Source organism: Apium graveolens, chromosome 6, assembly GCF_009905375.1.
Source record: "Apium graveolens cultivar Ventura chromosome 6, ASM990537v1, whole genome shotgun sequence".
NCBI lineage: Eukaryota > Viridiplantae > Streptophyta > Magnoliopsida > Apiales > Apiaceae > Apium > Apium graveolens.
Window position 1 is genome coordinate 68,500,576 of NC_133652.1, and position 16,430 is coordinate 68,517,005.

The window sequence follows — 16,430 nt, forward strand, 5'->3', positions numbered from 1 at the left end:
CCACCTCAGTATCAGCATGTGCATAATGTGTTCCATGTGTCGTTGCTTAAGAAGTACAATCCTGACGCTAGCCATGTGATAGAATATGAACCTGTAGAAATTCAGGCAGACCTGTCATTTGTGGAGCAACCGGTTAAAGTACTCGACTGGCAAGTATAGAGTCTTAGAAATAAATCAGTAAAGTTAGTGAAAGTACTTTGGAGGAACCCTAAGGTCGAAGAGTCGACTTGGGAGTTAGAGTCTGATATGCGTTCCCGGTATCCTCATCTGTTCTCTTAGATTCTGGGGACAGAATCCCTTAAGGGGGAGAGGATGTTACGACCGGCATTTTATGTAATATTATTTGTGAATAATATTAAGTTAAATAAAAATATATTCAATGCTTGTACGTTTGTGTGAGTGAAAATTTCTGCATTATAAATTTTCTTTGGGTAGTATATGATTTTTCAAAGCAAGAATTTATTTAATTTCTTTATTTTTGATTTATAAGGAATATTCTAGGCCTTGGAGAAATTTTCTTTTAAAAGATATTTTGTTCACAAATTTTGAAAGTGATTTTATAAAATCTCTAAAAATCCAAGTTATTTTATGGTGTAAATTTTATAATTTTTGAACTTGTGTTTTATTTTATAAAAATAAATCTTTATAAATATAATTAGCAAAATACATAGTTATCCTTGCATGCAAATTCCTTCCATACATTCCAAAAGGGCTAAAGAGTCAATAACCACCCCACTAACTCTTATTTCCTAGCCAAATACCTTCTTTACCCTTGCATGCAAATTCAACCAAGTTCAAGTGGAAGGCTAATCATGTCAATTCCTAATTCCACTCACTTTTGCCAATACAAAAACCATAAGACAAGCAAAGTCATGATCATTTTTACTCATCACCCACACCACACTCACTCTTCTCTCCCTCCTCCTCCCTCACTCTCGGCTCTCTCTCTCTCACTCTCGGCCTTTAGCCGAGAACCACCCCTCCCCATTTTTCTTCATTTCTCCACCAAGCTTCTACTCTTTATACAAGTAAATGTTATCTCCCATACCATGATCATTCATATTTCAAAGAGTTTTGAGTAGAAAGTTTAAGTTTAAGGGTTGCATGTAAAGGTTTTAGTGAAACTCAAAATACAATCTTGATTCTTATGGATTTAAGGTTGTTTTTGAGAGGACTACAATGAATGGATAAGTGCCAAGTCTTGAGAAGGAAACTCTTGATGATTTAATGGCCATTTCCATCCATTTCATTCGGCCATGACCATATGGGAGCCGAATGAATGGTCCTTGAAATCATTCTTGTTGTTTTGTTCAATTTTTGCATGTTTATGTGATAATGACTTGAATTTTGTGGTGAAAATGTGATAAAACTCCTTGCATGCTAAGTGATCATCTAGGTGTACCTTATGCTAGGCTTGCATGTCAATTTTAAGATGGAATATATGTAGAAAATATGTTGTTTGGTTTGAAAAACCCGAAGGCATGCATGCATGTGGAATTCTCTTAGTTTGTTGTAATATTTTGATCATTTGGAAAAGATTTTGTTAGTGAGCTTTAATTTCAGTAGGAATAATGTGATAATATTGATTTATGCTTCTTGTTGCATGGTAATAATTTGTGGTTATCTTTTATAAAAATATATATCTTGTTGTTTCAAAGGCATGAAGATTTGCGATTTGTTAAGAGTAGTCTCTTTGTTTTGCCATAGTTGCACCTTAGGCAAGGATGATCTCACTAAGGTTATTTTGAGAAAAAGGGAGTTAAGTTCAGTAGAATACCAAGTATAGGTCTTGGTTTAAGTATTTAGTTGTTGATAATTGGGTTTGTCAAGTCAAAACCTTGGAAAATGAGAGTTATAGTTTCTGCAGAAAAATCAGTTTAGTACCCTGAGGTTTAGAGTGAGTTTTGACCATGTCATTGATGTGCACTTTGAGGCCCAAGCCACCAGAAGTTAGTATGGGGAGTATATAATAGGTTTTAGGAGTTGGTTGGAGGTTTGCATGTCATTTGGTTAGGTGCACAAGTAGAATAACAAAATCTGTCCAGCAGGGGACAGTTTTGTTGCAACTTAGAAATAGGGAGATTTGGCCATGTCATGGGTAGGCCCTCATTAGGCCCAATTGGGCCTTAGTTAGAGGGTGTGTCAGAGAAGTTTTTCCAACCATAGTTCATAGGATATGAGCTAGAACCATGTGTCACAAGTTAATTCAAGTCAGGGCACTTTCTGCCCAGAAAAACAGGGGAACCTTGGACTTTTAGCTTAGGCCCAAGAAGGCCCAAGCCAGGCCTTTGAGCCACATCAAGCTTATGAGATGCCCTTAGGTCAGGAGAGTCTTGTGTAAAAATTTTGAAGAAAAACTTGTAGTTTAAGAGTGTCTAATGCACTCAAGAAACCTTAGTTACCATTCTGAAATTTGCACCAGTGAGCACTTTCACTTATCGCATAGTTTTAGGACACTTAGAAGTGAGTATTAGGTCGACCACCATAGTTGTAAGATAGTATAAGGTCAGTAGAACAAAAGGCACAAGTGAGGGTCAATAGGTTTTGGATAATTTAGGAAAGGCACATTGAGTTAGGAAGCCCAAATTCGAAGACTTCGTTTAGTTAGCGACCAAGTAACTTAAGTGGTGAGTCGAGATCATCCAAGCCTAGTGTGGCATTATGGTGTATATGATGTTATTTGGTATTAATATACGATATGTGATTATGTGGTTACGTGTGTACATTTAAAAATATAAATGTTGGATATGAATTAAGTGTGTATAGGCCTAAGTGCCATCCATGTTTAATTTCGGGTTGTAAATAGGTTAAGATGGAAAGAATATATTATAATGAGGATTATTATTATTTATGTAGGATCTCGAGACGAGGGAAAACTTGCCTTAAAAGTCGAGTGAAGCTCCAGTTGTTGCTCCTACCAGTCAGACCAGACCAGTCTATCTCAAGGCAAGTGATTCAACTTGACCTTCGTATTTGCCGTAAACAGTTTATATCGATGCAATTATCCTGAGTCATTTTGATGTATTTAAATCAAGCGTATCTTTTGTTTATCATTGAGTTACATAGAGATGCCATGAACCCTCGAGTACATATTGCAAGTAGTTCAAAAGTCTTTCATGATAGTTTAATGCCATGATAAATTAGAGATGCGTTATAATATCTTATTGATCCTTTTGTTTACCATGCTATTGATCCCTGAGAAATCTTGATGTTGCACCCTGATACTTTGATTCAACTCTTGAAATAACCTCGGTAGAAACTTTATTCTTGATATCTAAAAGCCAATCATTTCTTAAATACATTCATGATTGTTTGATAACCCTATCCTTACCCTAAAGCTTGATACCCTGTTATATACTGAGCTGACGATCGCTTTCTTTATATTTTAACACCTTTATCCTATTGGAACCAGTGATGCCTATCTTTTGATGTTCTAATACCTATATCTTGTCTACAACCGTTGCTTTAAGCCTAGTTTGGCATTACTCTTTCATCTTATCCAATAGCCTGGCTTAATTTCCTTGTCTAAGTTCTTGTTTATGGAAACCTCTCAATTACCCTAATATAGTAAATTCTAGTAGATCATGGCCCTGAGATTTAGTGTCATATTTCCAGTGTTTCAAGTTGATCTATAATCCCTTGATAAAAATAATTACAGTCGAAAGAGATTTTGTCATAAATCGGCATCAGTTTTTAAAATGATTAAAACGTGGATTTTTCAGTCCCAAAGGGGGACAAATGTTTTCTTGAATGGTGGATCTGGACTGAGACGCGAGTCCCTTCCACACTTATATTAGGCTTAAAAGTTGCCTAGGGATTCCCAATAATGTTTTAGAACCCAGCGAGGTTCGGGATTACTTCGCGGCTGATCACCGGCTGTAATCCGTAGCGTCATAAAATGATTTGGATTAAGAATGGTTTTAAAATTTGTTTTGATGCAAGCAAAATGATGCCAACTCACATGTGTTTTATCTCTCGATTATCATTGATTATGTCATTCCATTGTCGTTCCTAAAGGTATATCTCAATTTATGCTTTGCGTTGTATTGTTAGCACTTGTTGAGCTTTTGGCTCACTTCTTGCTTTACCCTGATATTACAGCTAGCAGCCATGGTTAGATTCAAGCAGACTGCCCGTAAGACCTGTGATGCGGATGCTTATGTTCGAGCCCAGGTAGAATAAGTAATAATAGTTGTGTGAGGACTCGGTATTTGTAATCAGAAGTAATAGTTGGTAGTGTTGGGCTGTTCCAAACCCTAAACTGTAAGATCTTGGATTTTGGTTGTGTAATACTCATTCAAATGATGTAATAACTATATTTATTTTGCTATTTAAGTTGGGGGTGTGACAGAAAAGAGACAAGCAATTCCACTAAGGCTTGGATTTCATTAAGTTGAGATTGCTGAGAAGCTTGATTTTTCAAAATATCATCAATCTAAGCTTGTTGAGTCTCTTGAGTCTTCTCAATATAAGCAATCCTGTCAAAGGTAGGTTGGAAGAACTTTTTCTTATCAATCTTTTGAACTTGTTCTTGCTTCATTAGTTCTTCCCTTAAGAGATGTAACTCTGCATGAGTAGTTGAATGGAGACCTTGTAAATGTTTAGTACTCAATGCAGTGACTCTAAGCTGTGTTTTGAAATCATCAGTATTTAACATTTCATCAGCTTTTGTCAAGTGCTCAGCCAGATTCTGTGCAGATGGAGCACAGGTGACTGAGTTCCATTCCTTAGTCAACTCCTGTCCTGCAGGACTTTCACTCCAAGGCACTGGTACTTCTCTTGTAACAAACTTCTTAACAAGTTCAGTTTTAAGAATAGTTTGTTGAGGGGCATGTCCTGAAGGACCTGCTTCATCAGCATCTGCATTTGGAGCAACATCACCAGTATCTCCAGCATTTGCAGCATCAGAACTTACAGAATCAGTATCTTCTGATAAAACAACAGTGTGAGTAGCAATGGAGGCTTCAGCAGCATCCTCTAATTGCTGATCTGGTTCCAAGTTCTGATCAACAGCCATATCCTGATGCTCACCTATATTCTGATCATCAGCATCTAGATGCAGAGAAGGTGTAGTAGATAATTCTGGAGTTTGAGCAGCATCAGTAACAGGTGTTGTTGATGGATTAGTTGTTGTTGAAGCTTCTAAGAAAATTACTTCAGGCACAACCAAGGTCTGGATATCAATATCAGCACTTATGCCTGTATTAACAGGAGATACAGACTTTTGAACAGGAGACACAGATGGTGTGTTGTCCTTTTCAGTAACAGCTCCCTGAGTTGGAGTTGATGGAGAAGTAGTGACTGTAGCAGATTCCTTTTCTTGTGAGATCAGAGATTCCTGATCTCCTTCCTTCGCTGCTGCTTCTTCATCATCTGAAACTGGCCTTTTTGCCCTCTGTTTCTTGTATCTCTTTGAAGATATGGATTCCTTGGGAGTTTCAGCAACAGTCAATCTTTTAAGCCTTTTGAGAAGCTTAGATCCCCCAATTCCAGAATCCTTCTGAGAAGAAAATTTCTCAGCTTCTTTGACAACAGGTTCTGATGTATAAACCTGTTCCTCACTGTCTGACTCATCTCTCAAAGCAATCCTCCTTCTCTTTTGAGATGTGTGAGGAACAGTCTTTTCAGAAGTTAATATTTCACATGTTAAAGTTTGATCTCTATAACTAACAAACATGGTTTTAAGATATCTTCTCAACTCATTAATATCATCAGTATGAAAAGCATAAGTAGTCTGAGGTACCTTTGTTTTAGCAGCTTTAGAACTGCTTTCAGCACTTGCTTTATCGGCATTTACCATCAAAGCATAATTCTCCTCACTTTCAGAGTCTGAGGTGTCTGTCCAGCTTTTCTTCTTTGTGACAAGAGCCTTGCCTTTGTCACCCTTCACTTTCTTGCAATCAGGAGATATGTGGCTTTTCTCACCACAGTTATAGCATTTGACATTGGTATAATCTCCTCTATCAGACTTTCCTCCTCTGCCCTCATCTTCTGAAATTCTTCTTATCAGAACGTGTGCCTTTCCTGGAAAACTTCTTTCCCTTCCTGAACTTCCTGTATGCAATCTTTGTGATCCCTTTCACCATAAGAGCACACAGCTTCATCATCTCCTCATCAGCATCAGTCTCAGGCAAGCTTTCAGAATCTGAGTCATCATCACTTTCAGAACTTGATGACTCAGTATCAGACTTTGTGAAAAGAGCTTTACCCTTGTCTTTCTTTGAGGTAGCTGCCTTGGGGGATTCTTCTTCAGCTTTAAGAGCAACTGTCCTTGACTTTCCTCCTTTCCTCTTGCTTCTTTGTTCCATCTCAAGTTTATGAGTCTTGAGCATTCCATAAATTTCATCAAGAGTTGTTTCATCAAGACTGTAGTTGTCTCTTATTGTTGTTGCCTTCAAATTCCAACATTCAGGAAGAGATAACAGGAATTTAAGGTTTGAATCTTCAAGATCATACTCCTTATTAACCAGTGACAGATCATTCAAGAGTTTGATAAATCTATCATATAAATCAGTCAATGACTCATTAGCCTTTGAGTCAAAGTGTTCATAATCTTGAGTGAGTATTTTCTTCTTGTTCTTGTTAATTGTATCAGTTCCCTGACACCTTGTTTCCAGAGCATCCCATATCTCCTTTGCAGTCTTGCAGTTAATTACCCTGTTTGACATTACATTATCAATGGCACTATGCAGTAAGTGTCGTACCTTAGCATCCTTAGCAATTGATGCGATATCTTCAGCAGTATAATAACTCTTCTCCTTTGGTACAGTCTTTGCTGCTTCACCTGCAACTGCAACAGCGAGCTTGGTTGGTTTGTGAGGTCCTTCCTTGATTCTTTCAAGATATTCTGGATCTGTAGCTTCCAGAAATATGGTCATCCTCACCTTCCATATGGAATATTCAGATGGTCTTAGTATGGGAACTCTGATGGTCTCATACCGACTTTGAATTTGTGTCTTTGGAGGTTCTTCAGTTTTGGTAGGCTTAGTTGGAGTTTCAGTGTCAGACATGATTGTGTTTGGATCTTAAACTGTATGTGCGTTAACAGATAGGCTCTGATACCACTTGTTAGGTCACACACACTGTAGAGGGGGTGAATACAATGTAAAGTACAATGAAAACCCTACGGATTTATACCCAAGGATGATAATTGAAAATATAAGGAATAAATACGAAAGGAATTACGTCGCGAACCATTTACGAGGAAGTATTACGAAAATGTTTGAGCGACCGAGCAAACGCGTAAATGATTAAATAAACGTAACGCACTAAATAACCATGGTAAGAAAGAAACCATGGTTACTTTATCAAATAGTGAGCTAGAGATAGGATGATCAACCAAGGCTAATAGAATAGTAAGCTAGGGAAGCTAAACAAGTGGCTTAGCTTGTAATCTACCACAAGCTAGTTAGATTTGTCCATGGATTTGGCAACAAGAATAAAACCTAGGATTCTAAACTAGAGAATATCAATCAATATAAGATATCACAACCTCATTTCCTAGAAGCAACCAAGGAGCAAGCATAAAAAATCTCCCTCTTTCCCAAAGAAGCCCTATTCGGCTTTCTTCTTCAAAGCCAAGAAATCAAAATCAAATCTTCAAGTTCTAGCCATGGATAAATCCTCCCATTAATTCTCAAGCTTCCTAACAACCAAACTAAGGTAAGATAAATCTTTGATCTCTTTTTATCAAGGTTTGATGGGTGAAATAAAATCAAGAAAGTTGAGAATGAATAGTGTGAATAGTAACTCTTCTTTGGTTTCTTGATATTAATGGTTGTTTTAGGTTCCAAAAACCATACTAAGAACTCCCAAGACTTCACCATCATCAAGAACACATCTCAAGCTCTCAAGAAAGGTAAAAATCTTTGACCCAAACTTATTTGTTCAAGATCCTTTTAATATGTAGATGTAAACCTAGTTTTGGTAGTGGTATTGTTAAAATCTTGATGTTTAGTTAAGTAGATTTAAGGTTGATTGTTGTTGCCTAAAGAACATGATGTTCTTGAGAGGAGTTAGTGTTTTGATGATGATATGTTGATTGTTGGTGGTAGTATAAAGATTTAAGTCGTAAACGAAACTCCGATCGTAAACGTAATCTCGTTAAAACGAATAAAACGTAACTTTAAGTTTCTGCAGAAAGTCCCGAAGATTTAAACTACAGTTTCTTGAAAAATAACCCTTGATTATGATATAAAATGTTATAAGGATCGTTTAGGTGCTTGAATCGCTTGATTCCGATTTGCGGATCAAAAGTTATGGCCGTTTTACTAAAAGTGATTTACACGACAAAAACTGCTACGAATTACGAATTTTGAAAATATAAAGGATCGACTTCAGAAGGTTCATAAATCATGAAATTTTTACGTATATTATCATATTGAGTTTCCTAACTGCCATAAAAATTTTAAGAGAGAATAATTATTTTCAATTTTATAAAAATATCGGAGCCGAGACCGCGCGATTAGAAATCGTAGAATCCATAAGCGGAGCCGACGGCGAAAATGAAAATGAACTTAAGATACTTTGACAAAGGAAGTGACCATGATGTGAATAATGACTTAAAGGAATAATAAGGATAAAATAAGTTGAGAGGGTGCATAATAATTAGCGCATGAGTGTGGGTAGCCGTAAATTAGAACAGGACCTAACGAAATAAATTGTGTTCATGATTATAGATTTCCGAGCGGAACCTAGAGCATCCTCCACCTCGAGATACCCAGGAAAGTTTACGAACCCAACTCCATTTACTGTATTGTTGTGAAAGGATTGTTTTATTATCATTGCGTAAATACCATGTTTTCCATGATACGCAATAATTGAATTTTTCGCATAATGTAGCGATGTTGTACGATAAGTATATATCGTCAAATATTTAACTCCGCTTTAAGCGTGACGTATAATTATAAGACCGAGAGTCGGTCTGAATTTTAAGATGAAAACCCGGGAATCATTCCGGTGATATTATAGGATGATTACAAGTCCATAGAAGTACGTTTTAAAGGGACTCAACGTCCACTTACGAAACATTAAAATACCTCGAACTTTTATTAAAACGATTTCACAAGATCATATTCCCTCAACTATATTTTATTGTTCGAATAATAAATATTATATACCTATTCATTTATTATGGGAGAAGTATACTCCAACGATTATTTATTTCAAACCCGATTAAACATTAAAGATTATTAAATTGCGTAGACATAAATTAGTTGATGAATGTTATTTAAATATTCTTTTAAAAGTAAACTCATTCGAGTTTTAATTATTCATCGATTATCATTTAAGTAATTATTATTTATTAAAGGGTTTATTTATGATTTAAAAATCGTAGAACCTGAATTAAAATACATTCTGATTTTTAGAAAATCATTCGAATAATTACAGATCGTCGAAGAATATTATCACGACTTATTTTTTTATATTTGAATATAATTTCAAAGAGAAACTCCCCGCTTACTTAATTATCTGTTGACAACGGTCAACTCACATCCTTAGTACTTCCTCCGAAAACTTTCGGAAGTACATATATATATGAAGTAAAGCTATGCATATCAACAAGCAAAACGCTTGGGGGAACTTCGATGTTCGAGTTCTCGAGATATGATAAGATTTCCTAAAGGACAAGGGAGGGGTAGGATCCAAGTACTTCGTGTATGACTACTGGTACCGTAGGAGACGGTATAATATGTACCTAAGGACCTGCGAAGTGTGTGTATACCCGAGATGAGGACACATAGCCCGTATGCGGCAAGGGTGATAACCGGGATACGAAGGTGTCGTCCTTCTACTAGTAGAAAAGGTTACTTTTATCATAGTACGACTGATCATCGTATGCGGTGGCTCCAACGAATGTCCTATTCTTCCAACTGGAATTGTGATGCAATACCGTAACCCAAACCTAGGGGCTGGGTTTACTATTAAGGTATTCGTAGGTTAATAAAATCCACCAAAGAATTGTTTACGTAAAAGGTGTGTATCACCAAGGGAAACTATTTTCGAATAAAATGTAATTATCATATATGATGTTTTACGTAAGTTTATCATATAGTCATTTTCATACTATACATTACTATGCTGGGCGTTATAGCTCACTCTTGCTTTCTTTTAAATGACATAACACAACAGTGAATCAAGATGCCTACCATGAAAACCACAGCCAGGAAACGGGTAGGAAATGGCCAGCTACTCCATAGATTGTTTGGTGTTGTACCACAGGTAGTCCGAATAAGCTGGATTGGTTTTCAGTTGTTTTTAGTTCAGCTTATCTATAAGTATGAATTATGTAAGGTAATAAATAAGAAACGTATATTTGACCGACGGACTAGCCTTACTTAAAGGTTATTCCCCGGTAAGACTTAATTACTTTTGGGTTGTAATAATTATCACTTTGTGGTTTGATCTACTCTAGTAATGAACGGTTCGTTTCCAAGACAATAACCTGTAAGTGTGTGTGTGTGATACGTGTGGGGTCGTAAAGTGTGAGTATTTATATATTATGGTGTGAGGTATGTGGTTTATAGTGGTTTACGTGGCGTGGCCTCCGAGATTTCTGACCCCGAATTTTGGGGCGCCACAGAAATGGTATCAGAGCCTTAGGTTATCAAATCTTAGAAATGATAGGATATAAAATACGTAGACATATGAATAATAAAATAATCAATTAGAGCTCAAGTTGAGTTTATCGTCGGGCTACACGGGTAGTCTTGATAGTTTTACTATCAAGGGAATTCCGACTCTAAGTTAGTAACACCTTGCCTATTGTGTCAGGTACCAGTGGAGACGATAAGTGAGGTTAACCCTGTTGATGATGTTATTGTTCCTGAGCGTGACCCTACTCCCGAGCTGGAGGACCCACCCATTGATGACTCAGACGATGACCCTATTGAGGATGCCCCGGAGGAGGAGACTGACCTTCCTGTCCCCATAGCTGATGACGTAGAGATGCCCCAGGGGAATGACCTAGGATGGAGGGATGTAGAGATGTACCCTCTCCCGACTATTCGCTCTCCTACACCACACCCAGGGATGCAGAGCCCTTTGCCCTATACTGATGATGATGAGAAGGACGGGATATATGCACAGGTCTACGAGGCTTATGACATATCCTCTAGCGACCCAGACTCACCTCTACCACCCCCGGCGACCATACATGTAGCTATACATGACTGGATAGTGGCTCATCTTAATGCTGAGATCACCGCGGCATCTTCCCGTATTGTGGAGTTACACCAGGAACTGACAGCTGAGAGAGCCATTAGACTAGGATACCCAGGGGACTTCAGAGCTGCTTCCCCAGCCATAGCCCGCAGGGAGATTGATGGGATCGAGTTCCGTACCCGGGTTCAGATGAGGATGATGGCGATTAGAGGATACATCCCGGTAGTTGATGCAGAGCAGATGTTGGCATGAGCGATAAGGAGGGTGCGTGACCTCACGCACAGTGACAGTGACTGAGGGACTAGTGACAAATTATGGACCTTGAAGAAGGCTGGGTGACTTGTCACTAATTTTGATAGGATAGCTAGTAGTAGATAGCGTTCCTAGCCCTTCAGGGTATACGGCTTATGTATTTGCATTTCAGTATTCAGGAAAAGTAATGATGTATTATAATCAGGCATGTATGAACTTGGCTAGTTGTTTTGTCCCCCAGATATAAGTGGGAGGCCCTATGATATATATATCTAGCAGTTATTTAGAAATTGATTTCCACATTATTGCACCTAATAAAAACATGCTAAATAGTAAATAACATGCTTACATATGTATAAATTAATCCAATTATAAAACATTGCAACCATATTGACAAATTTTCCTTATCGGAACAATGCCACCCCGTAGAAGAGGAACCAGGGCACATCTCGCAGAATCTGTTAACCAACAACGGAAAGAACCCGACCCTGTAGTGAATATAGAAAGTGAAGAGGACCTAGACTATAATGAATATGATGAGGAAGAATATGTAGAAGAAGAGGCTGAGGATACCCATCAGGGAGGGAACCCCATGAATGAATTTATGGAACTATTAAGAGCAAATCTGAACCAACAGCCTATTACACCACAACCACATGCTGCCCAATAGACTGCAGCCACTGTCTTCAGGGCTTTCAAATCTTTCAAATCCCTAGAGTTTCTCGGATTTACCGACCCCGTTGAAGCACGGTCCTGGCTCAAAGAGATAGAAAAGTCCTTCAAGATACTAGGTATAGATGAACGACACAAGACCATTTTCGCTTCTTACATGCTGAAAGGAGAAGCTAATTACTGGTGGGAGACCAAACGAAACCTAGCGACTGATGCTGTGATTCGATGGGATAGATTCACCCGACTGTTCTTAGAAAGGTATTTCCCTAGGTTTATGGAAACCCAGACAGAGATTAAGTTTCTAGAGTTGAAACATGATAAGATGACTATGGCAAAGTATGAGGCCAAGTTTACTAAGCTATCACGATTTGTGCCTGAGTTTGTGAATACCGAAGAGAAGAAGACGTGAATGTTTCATCTTGGTCTGAAACAGTGGATTCAAAACCGAGTGGCGGTACTAGAGCTGACAAACTATGCCACCTTAGTGCAGAAAGCCTCGATTGTTGAAGCTGGCAGTGAGCAGAGTGTGAAGGAAAAGGAAAATAGGAAGAGGAAGATAGGAAGCCAAGGTGTAGGAGGAGAAGCCGGGATCAGGAGCCTTCCGAGCAGGTTCGTCAAGGGAGTGGTGTCCCAACCTGCGCGAGGCCCCGAATTAAGAAAGGCCCCAAGTGAGAGTGTTGGCCAGGGCGGCGGACAATCTAGGGCAACATTTCATAGCCAACCCCGTGCCCCAATACCAGAATGTCAGACATATGGAAAAAGACACCTTGGAATGTGCACCCAGGCGAGAGGCCCTTTGAAATGTTATAGGTGCGACCAACCCGGACACCTTGCCAACAACTGTCCCCAATACAGCAAGATATATTTCCAATGTGGGAAGGTAGGGCACATGAGGAAGGATTGCCCGACGTTGAAGCCCCCTGCCTCAGGGATGAGCGGAGCTGTATCCAACCAACCCCCAGCTGCTAGGACCTACAACATGACCATTCAGGATGCTGTCCGAAACATTAACGTGATAGCAGGTACCCTTATATTAAATTCCGAACATGCAAATGTCCTATTTGATTCTGGAGCAACCAAGTCATTTATATCTCAAGATTTTTCTAAAAAGTTAAAACTTAACGCCATACCTTTACGTGAGATATTACAAGTGGAAATAGCAAACAAAGAAATAATTCATGTGAATCAAGTACACCCTAAATGCAAGTTGAAATTAGAAGGGAAGGTCTTCGAGGTTGACCTAATCCCATTTGTGTTAGGAGAATTTGATGTAATCTTGGATTGGTTATCCAGTAATGGAGTGCAAATAGATTATGAACGGAAGAGGGTAAAGATAAGAGCACAAAATGAAAAAGAAGTAGTGTTTAGAGGTCAATGACAGAACCAGAAATTTTTGACCATGTTACAGGCAAAAAGATTGTTAAAGAAAGGTAACGAGGCCTATTTGGATTATGTGGTAGATACCAAGAAGGAAGTTTCTAATATACAAGACAGACCCATAGTGAACGAATTCAAGGATGTATTTCCAGAGAACTTACCAGGGTTGCCACCCGACAGAGAAATAGAATTCGTTATAGAATTAGCACCAGGAACGGCACCAGTATCCAAGGCCCTATATAGGCTGGCCCCAGTTGAGATGAAGGAACTAGCTTCTCAACTGCAAGAACTATTAGATAATGGAATGATAAGACCCAGTGTGTCACCATGGGGAGCGCCAGTACTGTTTGTAAAGAAAAAGGACGGCAGTATGAGATTATGCATAGACTATTGAGAATTGAATAAGCTGACTATTAAGAATAGGTACCCTTTCCCTAGGATTGATGATCAATTCGATCAACTCAAGGGAGCTGTGCATTTTTCCAAAATAGATTTGAGGACAGGATATCACCAGTTGAAAATCAAACCTGAGGATATACCGAAGACTGCTTTTCGTACTAGGTTGGACACTATGAGTTCTTAGTCATGTCATTTGGGCTAACCAATGCACCCACATCCTTTATGGATCTGATGAACAGAGTGTTTAAAAAGTACCTAGATATGTCTGCTAGTTTTTATAGATGATATTCTAATCTACTCAAAGACAGAGTAAGAACATACAGAACAATTGAGGATAGTCTTAGAAATCTTGAGGAACGAGAAAATATATGCCAAGTTCTCGAAGTGCGAGTTTTGGTAAAGGGAAGTTCAGTTCTTAGGACATGTGGTGAGTAGCATAGGAGTTTTAATTGACCCCACCAAGATAGAGGCGGTGTCCAATTGGGAAAGACCAACTACCCCAACAGAGGTTAGAGTTTTGTGGGTTTAGCAGGATATTACCGAAGATTCGTGCAAGACTTTGCTAAGATAGCCGGTCCACTGACTAGGCTTACCCGGAAGACAGAAAAGTTTGTATGCACAGAGAAATGTGAGGAAAGCTTTTAGGAACTGAAAAGGAGGCTGGTGTCAGCACCAGTGCTCGCTCTTCCCGATGGAAAGGGAGAGTTTGTGATATACAGTGACGCATCGCTAAAAGGATTAGGATGTGTACTGATGCAGCATGACAAGGTTATAGCGTATGCCTCTCAGCAATTGAAGGAGTATGAGAGCAGATACCCGACGCATGATCTAGAATTAGCAGCCATAGTGTTTGCCCTGAAGATTTGGAGACACTACCTATACGGTGAGAAATGCGAGATTTACACAGACCATAAGAGCCTCAAATATATTTTCACTCGGAAGGAACTGAACATTAGACATAGGAGATGGTTAAAGTTGATTAAGGAATACGACTGTGAAATTTTGTATCACCCGGGTAAAGCCAATGTAGTGGCTGACGCCCTTAGTAGGAAGGAAAGACTCAAAATGATAATGACATATGAGGATTTGATTAAAGAATTTGAGAAAATGGAAATTGACGTGAGGACGACCGGTAAAGGAACAGAAGGATTATTTGAGATTAAGCTAGTGTCAGAATTGACTGAAAAGATACGAGTATGTCAGGAAAAGAAGATGAGCGAAGAAAGAGGAACATTGACCGGTGAGGAAGTGAGATGCGAGAAGGACGAGAAAGGGATCATGAGGTATGCGTCCCGAATTTGGATTCCAAATATGCAAGAGTTAAAGGACGAGCTGCTGCACGAATGGCACAACTCTAGATATTCAATCCACCCAGGAAGTACGAAGATGTACCGTGATCTTAAGGAATATTATTGGTGGCCTAATATGAAGAGAGAAGTAGCAGAGTGGGTCAGCAAGTGCTTGACATGCCAGAGAGTGAAGGCTGAACATCAGCGACCTAGTGGACTATTACGGCCCCTGGAAATTTCGGAATGGAAATGGGAGCATATAGCCATGGATTTTGTGACAGGATTACCAAGGACAAAGACCAATCACGACGCCATATGGGTTATCATAGATAGATTGACAAAGTCCGCACACTTCCTACCAATCAACGAAAGGTACACCGTAGACAAGCTAGTGGATATTTACTTGAAAGAAATTGTAGTGAGACACGGCGTTCCTGTAGCCATAGTGTCAGATAGAGACCCAAGGTTTAATTCTCGATTTTGGAGAAGCTTCCAGGAATGCGTATGCACCAAACTAAACATGAGTATCGCTTACCACCCCCAGACTGATGGACAAAGCGAAAGGACTATTCAGACCCTAGAAGATATGCTACGAGTATGTGCCATTAATTTCAAAGGAAATTGGAATGATCACTTACCCCTGATCGAATTTGCTTACAACAATAGCTATCACGCTAGCATAGGAATGCCTCCGTATAAAGCTCTTTATGGAAGGAGATGTCGCTCTCCCCTATGTTGGGATGAAGTTGGAGAACACAAGATAATAGGACCAGAGTTAGTCCAACAGACCAGGGAAATGGTAGGACTCATCAGGAAAAGACTGGTAGCAGCTCAGGATAGAAAAAAGAAGTACGCCGACCAGACCAGGAAGGATAGGGAATATGAAGTAGGAGAATCAGTGCTATTGAAGGTATCTCCGTGGAAAGGAGTGATGAGATTTGGGAAGAAAGGGAAGCTGAGTCCCAGATTCATAAGACCCTTTGAAATTTTGAGGAGAATAGGACCTCTATCTTACGAGCTCGCCTTGCCTCCTAATCTGCAACAAGTGCACAACATGTTCCACGTGTCTATGTTAAGGAAGTACCATGCAGATGCACGGCACGTAATAGAATACGAGCAGGTAGATTTACAACCAGACCTGACCTACATCGAGCAGCCAGTAAGGATAATGGACCAAAAAGAACAAGTGCTGAGTATAGAATCTTATGGAGGAATCAAAATGTCGAAGAGTCAACTTGGGAACTTGAAGACGCAATGAGGAATAGATACCCCCACCTA